Source organism: Triticum aestivum, chromosome 6A (genome assembly GCF_018294505.1).
Source record: "Triticum aestivum cultivar Chinese Spring chromosome 6A, IWGSC CS RefSeq v2.1, whole genome shotgun sequence".
NCBI lineage: Eukaryota > Viridiplantae > Streptophyta > Magnoliopsida > Poales > Poaceae > Triticum > Triticum aestivum.
The window spans coordinates 591,372,232-591,381,117 of NC_057809.1; positions in this window are offsets into that span (position 1 = coordinate 591,372,232).

The following is an 8,886-nucleotide window of genomic DNA, read 5'->3' on the forward strand; positions in this document are numbered from 1 at the left end:
AAAGCTACAAACTAGGGGGGGTGGATGAACAAGTTCTCTGAATAACACAAATCACCCGAGCGGTGCCAAAGGCAGAGCGGATAGAGCACTCAAATGACACAAGGAGGGTCCAGCGAACCCTTCATGGTCTTCAGCCGAGGGGCCGTGTCAGCCTGCGGGACCAGTAAGCAAGCGGAGACACCGTGCTGGAAGGCGTAGCATGGTGGATGTCCCTCTTTTTCGGCGCCAGGTGCCCATCATCTTCATCAGAGATCTTGAGACGAGCCCACGGGTCCAGCCCCAGAGCAGGTCGAGTCTTGTTCAGCCACAAGTGATCGCCAACGGTTTCTGGAGGGATCTTGTTAGGGTTTCCACGAAGCTCATCAACTTGTCCTTGTCCGATCCGGAGGAGAGAATCGCCCAGTTCCTCACCATGTTCCTGATCAACCTCAAGACCTGCGGAATGGAAATCCAGGAGGTGTTACTAAAAATCATAGCATTTCTATATTTCCAGAGGCACCAAAGGACAACTAAGCTAACACTATTTAAAACTGAGCACTTTTTGGTAGCAATCCAGAATCTGGCGACAGATTTGAAGGATGAGCCAATCTGACTAGAGAAATATTCCTCAATGTGGGTCCAGAGATGTTTAGCAACTATACATTCAAAAAATAGGTGAGAACAAGACTCTTGTTCCAAGCAGTAAACACAATCAAGGGGTTTGATGATGTGTCTCTTCCTAAGGTTATCCCTAGTCATCAATTTGTTTTTGGAGAGAAGCCAGAGAAATACATGAATTTTAGGGGGAACTCTAAATTTCCAGACAGTAGGGATAAACACGGGTTGAACCCCTCTAAAGTTGATAACATGATAGAGGGAGCTGGAGGAATACTTCCCCTTATTGTCCAGCTGCCAAATCAGGGCATCCAGCTCGGCAATAAAGATAATGCTTTTGGCAATTTCCTCCAACTGGAACCATTGTTCCATGAGACTATCACTAAAGTTCCTTCTAAAACAGAGTTTTAGGCATTGACTGTCCCAAAATTCATTGACACTTTTGTTAAGCTCATTGCAGATAGAGTAAATAGGCAAAAATTGGACTGCCAGGGGGGATGTGCCAAACCAAGTATCTTCCCAGAACCTGGTTCTGCTGCCATCCCATATATTCCATCTGTAGCCAAATTTCACAGCATGCATAATGGATTTTAATCCTTTCCATAATCTAGAGGTCTTAGGGTTGGAGGAAGGGACAAAAATATTAGGTTTATTTCCTAGGTATTTATGGGCAATAAGAAGCTTCCAGGGTTTCAGGTCTTCCTCATAGAATCTTTTAATCCAAGACCCTAGAAGACAGATGTTAATTTCTTGGAGGTTAGGTATGCCTAGGCCTCCAAAATATTTTTCATAGAGACTAGGGCCCAGTTAGCAAGGTGTAGCTTCCTATTTCCCTCAAAATCCTTCCACAAGGAATGAGACATCTGAGAATTGATGAGTTTCACTGCCCATTTAGGGAACTTGAAGAAGGAGAGGAGATACACTGGAATGCTAGCCAAACAAGCTTGTATGAGGATCAATCTACCTCAGTAAGAGAGAAGTTTGCCCCTCCACCCAACAATCCTTTTAATTATTTTATCCAGAAGGGGTTGGATATTCTCTCTCCTCAGTTTACCATAGTGGAGAGGGATACCTAGGTACTTAATGGGGAAGTTACCTTTATTACAGACTAGAATAGAGATGAAGTCAGCTAACTCTTGATCATCCATGTTGATAGGGATGAGTTCACTTTTAGAGTAGTTGATTCTCATGCCTGAGACTTGTTCAAAACAGGTTAGAATAGTTTTCAGATTGCTAGCATGTGTGGAGTCATTGTCTAAGAAAAGGATGATATCATCTGCATATTGAAGGCAGATGATGCCACCAGGGCAGACCTCAGGACAGAGCCCTGCAATTAGACTATGATCAGCAGCTTTGCTCAGCATTTTAGTAAGAACGTCCACTACTAAATTAAACAAAAGCGGGGAGATGGGGTCACCTTGCCTAAGGCCTTTACCAGCAAGGAAAAAAAATCACTTTCACAGTTATTTAACTTGACCCCAACAGACCGCCCATGAGTAAGTTGCTGGATCCAACTAGTCCATTTACCCCCAAAACCTCTAAGCTCCAGGAGTTTCATAAGGAATTCAAGGTCAACTTTATCGAAGGCTTTCTCATAATCCAATTTAAGGACAAGTTCTTTATCACCTCCTGAGTGGACTAAATGAAGAACTTCATGAGCAGTAACAACACTCTCTAAAATGTATCTCCCTTTCAGAAATGCAGATTGATTGCTAGCAATCAACCTCTACAGGACTTTAGAGAGCCTAGTGGTGAGGACTTTAGAGAAAATCTTAAAACTACAGTTAATCAGGCTGATAGGCCTGAATTTCTTCATAGAGGTGGCCTCAGGCTCTTTAGGAATAAGAGAGAGCATAGCAAAGTTGAGCCTGTATATGTCCAACTCTCCTCTATGAAAGGCTTGGAAAAGATCTAAGAGATCATTTTTCACCAAGTCCCAAAAATGCTGGTAAAACAAGAAGGGAATCCCATCAGGACTAGGAGCCCCATCAGGATAAGAGCTAAAAATGGCTTCCTTCACCTCTGTCTCTGAAAAAGGGGCTTCTAGCAGCTCATTTTCAGCAGGAGAGACTTTTTCAGAACCCAGAAGGGTTTTCTTTCTTAAATAGGTCTTTGTAGAAGTCACTAGCCACTTTCAGCATCTCATCTAGCTCAGTAACAGGGCCATTAGGGCCATCAAGGGAGTGAATGAGGGTTTTCCTCCTCCTCTGGTTAGCTACTGCATGGAAGTAAGTAGTATTTCTATCACCCTCCTTAATGTTCCTATCTCTAGACCTTTGTTTGGCTTTGATTTCTTCTTGAAGCCAAATTTTCTTGAGCTCTCCATGGACAAAGTTTAATCTATTAGTCTCAGCCTCAGAGAGGTCAGTGGTTTCTGCCTTAATATCTAGAGAATCAAACTCAAGGAGGGGAAGCCTTTTGTATCTTCTAAGATTAGCTTCCTCATTGGAGTTCCATCCTTTGATAGTTCTTCTAAATCTCCTGATTTTGATCTGCCAATTTTCTAGGGGGCAGCTGCTCCCAGTAGGCTCATTCCAGATTTTCCTGACTAGCTTAGTAAAATCTTCTTTAAGCAACCACCACTTTTCAAATTTAAAACTATTGCTCTTTGGAGTTTGGTTAAGACCAGAGTCCCAGAGCAAAGGAGTGTGGTCACTACCACATTTGGGCAGAGCTCTACAACTAGAAAGGGGAAAGAAACTATCTAATTCTGTGTCACAGAAAATTCTGTCAATGGTGGACATAATCAAGTCTACTTGATTATTGGCCCAGGTAAATTTCCTAGAAGAAAGTTTAATTTCAAGCAAGCTCCAGATCTCAATCCAGGCATTGAAGCAGTCACTCCATTTATGATTAATGGAACCATTGATTTTATTTGCAGCATTCCTAACTAAATTAAAATCCCCTCCAATCAGGGTGGGAATGTGAGTATCTATAAATAAGGTATGAAGTTTAGAAATAAAAGTTTATTTGCCTTCCTCATAAGGAGAGCCATAAATAGTGATAATCCTAAAAGTTTGACCAGTAGTTTTCAAATTAACTAAACAACTAACAGAAAAGTCTAGGTGTGACCAAGTAACATCCTCAAAAATGCTTAAATCTATTCCCATCAGGATGCCTCCAGCAGATCCTTTGGATGGAAGAACATGACAGTCAAAATCTCTGTTGCTAATGAGAGATTTAAGAAAAGAAGAGGAAAAATCCTCTTTCTTAGTTTCCTGGAACCCAAGGATGGTAGCATGGGTTTTGTTAATGGTGTTAATAATAAGGGATTTCCTACCAGGAGCAGCAATACCTCTAATATTCTAGAATAGACCATTCATGGAGAAATGTTGTTCCTAGGGTGCTTGCCCTGTTTATGTCTACAAATAAGAGAACAGAGACCCTCACTTGGCTCAGTAGGGGGGTCAACGCAGTCTAAACTAGAACTACCATCTAGAGAAAAATTCTCACAAACAGAGCCTTCAGATCTGTTTTGGTGAGGGTAAATAAAGGAAGAGCATTCAATGCCATCATTAAGAGAAGTAACATCTACACCAATCTTAGCAGCAATGGCATTGAAGGAAGGATCATTAAAGTTGGAGAAGGAAGTGTGTTTCATACCCTGGGGTTTTAGCACTTCCAGGTTCTGAACCTCTTTGAGCTGTTGAGCCTTTTCAATAATGGTTCCCTTGTCATCAGCTACCCTGGCACTGGTTCTGGTGGCTTGAAAAGGACCCCATTTGGGAAGGTGCTTCTCCTTAGGAAGGGCAGGGAAGTCAGAGTTGTATTTTGAGTCCAAATTGTCTGGGAGTTCAGTTGTTTCAACAAGTGCCTCTTGATCCTCTTGTAGATCTACAGAACCTTCTAATTCCATCAGATCATCATCTTCCAGAGCTCCATTTCCCTGAGGAGGTTGAATCCATCAGTCTCATCAAGCACATAATTCAAGATCTTTTCCTGGATGCTGAGCTGAGGAGTGTATGGAGAATCAGGGAGGTGTGTCTTGAGGACTGAAGTGGGTGTAGTTTCTCCAAGCATCTGATTGTGGCCAAAAGACTGTCCTCTGATGTTAGGGGCCCCAGAATTGGCAGCAGATCCTTTATCTGATTCAGATCTAGAGCTCCTGTTGGATTCAGCATCTTCAGTAAGATTGTTACCAGTTTCAGCTGTAGAGACATATGTACCAGCAAAGAGGTTGGTGGAGGTGCCAATTTCAGTGGGGGTTAAGGACTCCACCTCAATGAGTAGCCTGTAGATTTTGTTCCCAACTCCAAAAAGCCTTTCAGCAGGGATTTTGGAGGGATATTTACATAAGATTTTGACCCTAACAGCTTCATATAATGACTTGAAATTATGCTGCCAATCCACATCCAGTAAGACCCCCCAGAGTGGAAGTGATTTGATCCAGCATAGTCCAGTCACACCACTTGGGGGTTCAATTTCCTGATCTTGATCCAAGTTTCCTGGAGGTCCTCTTCAGCCTCAATCCTGCCTTTCCACACTTCAACATTGTCTTTTTAGAGCAAAACAGGGGTATCCAACAACTTGAACTACATCTATTTCAGGAGGGAATTTGACCAAGAATGTCCACTCATCTAGGGCATTGATTGGCCAGGGCCAGTTGGTTTTGTAAATGTCTGCAAACCCAGTGGCAAGTTCCTGCTTGGTCACTTCACTAGCTTCTACCAGAATAATCCCCACATTCTTCAGGGAGCCATGATACTGAGCATTTTCATCAGGTGGGTCTATGTGGTAGAACCCTAATCCTGGAGCAGCACTTCCAACATATCTAGCAGAACTGTGGGTTTTCCTCCTGACAGGGCAATTCTCAACTTTATGGGTAACCATTTTGCATATAAAACAACTCTTGGGCTTGACACATTTATCCAAATGATGCCCTAGTTCCCCACAATTGTAGTAGATCACCTCAGAGTATGCCATAAGGCCCAAAGCAGGGGCAGGAGCAGTTTTCTGGATGTCCTGTCTCTTCTTTTGCTGATTCTTGCCTTGAGATTTCCCACTGATCTGAGAGTCAGAACCACCAACAGATTGATCTTGGGCAATTACAAGAGCCTGCCCAGATTGTGCCTCCATTTGGGACGGAGGTGGGCCGTACCACTGCCCAACCAGCGCTCCCCCCCATTGTGATAGGGGAAATTCATCGAAGTTCCTGGTTCCTTCTCATCCTCCAGCCAGATGTTATCTCTTAGGAAGCAGAAATAACCACCAGACAACTCAATTGAAGCAGATTGCAAGCCTAATTTCAATCTTCTGCAGGTTTTGGGGAGAGGTAAGGTATGGGATCCACCTGCTCCGGCTCCGGTGGCATGCTGGTGGGCATGAGTCCAGTCAAGCATTCCCATCTCACAACACAACGTGGATCTCCTGAATTCACTTCTCCTTTCGCCATCGAACGAACGCAATCGGCGGCTCCCTGGGGTAGGGCATCCTGTGCTTCTCCGAGAAATCTCCTTTGAAGTAGATCCGCATGGCTAGATTCAGCAGCTCCCAATCCACATGATCCTTGCACATCCGAGCATACCTGCGTGAGTTAGAGAACGGATTCGGTCCCTCCTTGGCTTCCTCCCTCGCAGCTTCCTCCTCTGCTTCCCTCCATTCGCGCGTGCACTGGGTCCAGGAGAGAGCGTCGTCACGGATCCGCATCGCCCGCTCCCTCCATCTCCTCCCTCGAGTCTCCCACAGCACCGCCGGCGCAACGAAGTTGAGCGGCTGGAGCACCCGCGGGAAGGATTTGTAGACATGTGGGAGATGCATCTTATACATCTGCCTGTCTTCCAGCCATTCCCCCGTGGATCTGGCCGGCGACTCCATGGGGCGCGCGAGCGGACTTGCTGAGGGGGGCACGCACGCCCGGAGTCAGGAGGTGGGGGGGGGGGCGAGATCTATGGTGGCGGCGAGGGTGGAGGTAGTGGCGGGGGTGGCGGCGAGGGTCGAGGTGGTGGCGGGGGCGAAGGGGATCGCGAGAGCGGTCATCTATTTGCCAATTATATGAACTAAACAGTCAACATATAAAATAATTTAAATATATATAATATAGTTAGAAGGGAAACATAAGTTGGACCTGGTGTTCCTATTCTTATATAGAAAAATAGAACAGACCTCTACGTTTTCTTATAAAGAATACATAAATTGGGCTGCCAAAAATAAAACCTCGGATGGGAGGTCCATAGGCCGGTCGATACATGATGGCCCTAAGAAAATACAAATAGGCCTATGGACCTCCCATCCGAGGTCGTGGGCTGCGCATGTTAAAAATGAAAGCCTAGACGCGGCAGCACAAAACCACATCCAACACTTGCCAAAACTTCGTCCCTCGTTTTCTCTGTGTTTTGCACACTCGACATTGTGTGGGCATTTTGACCGTGCATCATATGAAGATGTGCTATGCATGAATGTTGATCAGCATGATGTTAACTGGCTGGTAGTTTCATTTTCGACCATGAATAAAACTTCCAACATGATGTTAACCCTGTTTGAAAAGGCCGTGTTAATATAAATGCTCTGCCTCTAAAAGTTGCAGTTTCTTATCTGAAACTGAACTTGCAGTTTCTTATCTGAAACTAAAACTTGCAGTTTCTTATCTGAGAATCACATTGTCTGCACTTTTATACTCCTATGAAACTACATTTTTAAGTGCTAAAAATAGATCTCTAGAATTCATAAAATACTTCATATGCTCAATACTGCAAATCTGAAATTCAAAAGACATTCATATCTGAATACTCTCAAAATACACAACACAAAACACAATTCACAACCTGCAAATACTGACAACCCTAAGCTCCTCCTGACAATTCACAACCTGCCCGACTATTGGGCTGGGGGGGCAGCCCCCTCCTATTCCTCGGCGGCAGACAGCCGCCCCGTGAGACGATGCGAACGACGAGGGAGACGATGGCGGGGAAGCGTCGTCAGGCCAACTGCTTTTCTCCTCTTGCAGTTGGGTTCGGTCGACGAAGACTCCACCGGCTCGCTCTAGCAGGACACCCTCACAAACGGCACCCTGTAGATGCTCGATCCTTCAATCTCTGGTGGATGCTCCATCTGCGATCGATACTCCCACCACCGCTCCCTCACGATCGGATTCGGTGAATCTGTTTGCTCCATGGCCCAGAGGAGCAGCTCTATGTACTCCGGCATGACTCCCTCCGGGAGTATCGCCGCATTTTCGCTCTGTTGCAGATATTTGTCCATGGATGTCGCCGTCGCCGCTAGTTGGTCCTTGTTGTCAAACCAAGACTGTATCTCCAACATCCTAGCTAGCTTCACAGGGTCGCCGTCTACGATCCTCACGTATCAGTTGTACTCCTCCATCGATCTACTTCTCCACAACACCTTCACTCGCCGGCGGTAGTTTTTGAATGGAAGAGGAGAGGAGCAGCGCTGGTTTTGGATTAGAACGGGAGAGGAGCGACGCTGGTTTTGGACTGGAACATGAGAGGAGGGGCGGTGGTTTTGAAATGGAAGAGGAGAGGAGAGGAGCGGCGCTGCATTTAGATTGGAACAGGAGAGGAGCGGCGGTGGTTTAAGAGGAGAACAACGGTGCTGGTCTTGGAAGTATTTTTTTGTTGTTTTGCGTATTTTGGGTCAAAGTTTGACCACGTACTATATTTGACAAGCAAAATGTGAATGCATGTCACCAAAAATTGTATCATTTGGTTCGTATCTGAATGTACTTTCAAATTATATTATTTTTGCAACGTATAACATATATTTTATTTGCGAAAAACATGGTGAATTATGACCCAGAATAAAAGGGAGACTAGTTAATGTGGGGTCGCTTTCTTAATTGAAGGGTAAATTGATTTTGATTTTGATCCAGTCACAGCGTGCCGGCCCTCTCGTCCAGTCCTAAATCACTGCCGCACGCTCCTCTCCCTCTTCTCCATTGCAAAACCACCTCCTCTCCTCTCCATTATCTCCATTCCAAAACCACCGTCTCGCCTCTCCCTCTTCCGATCTTCTCCATTGCAAAACCACCTCGTCTCCTCTCCATCATCTCTATTCCAAAACCACCATCTCGCCTCTCCCTCTTCTCTATTGCAAGACCACCGTCTCTCCTCCGTTTTCTAGACGCTTTGCTCCATGGCGCGGGCGCAATCCATGGATACAAAATTAGTATACTGTATACTATTTAAAAGTCGAGGGCGGGTGTTGGTGTCAAAACCGGCGGATCTAGGGTAGGGGGTCCCGAACTGTGCGTCTAGGCCGGATGGTAACAGGAGGCAGGGGACACGATGTTTTACCCAGGTTCGGGCCCTCTTGATGGAGGTAAAACCCTACATCCTG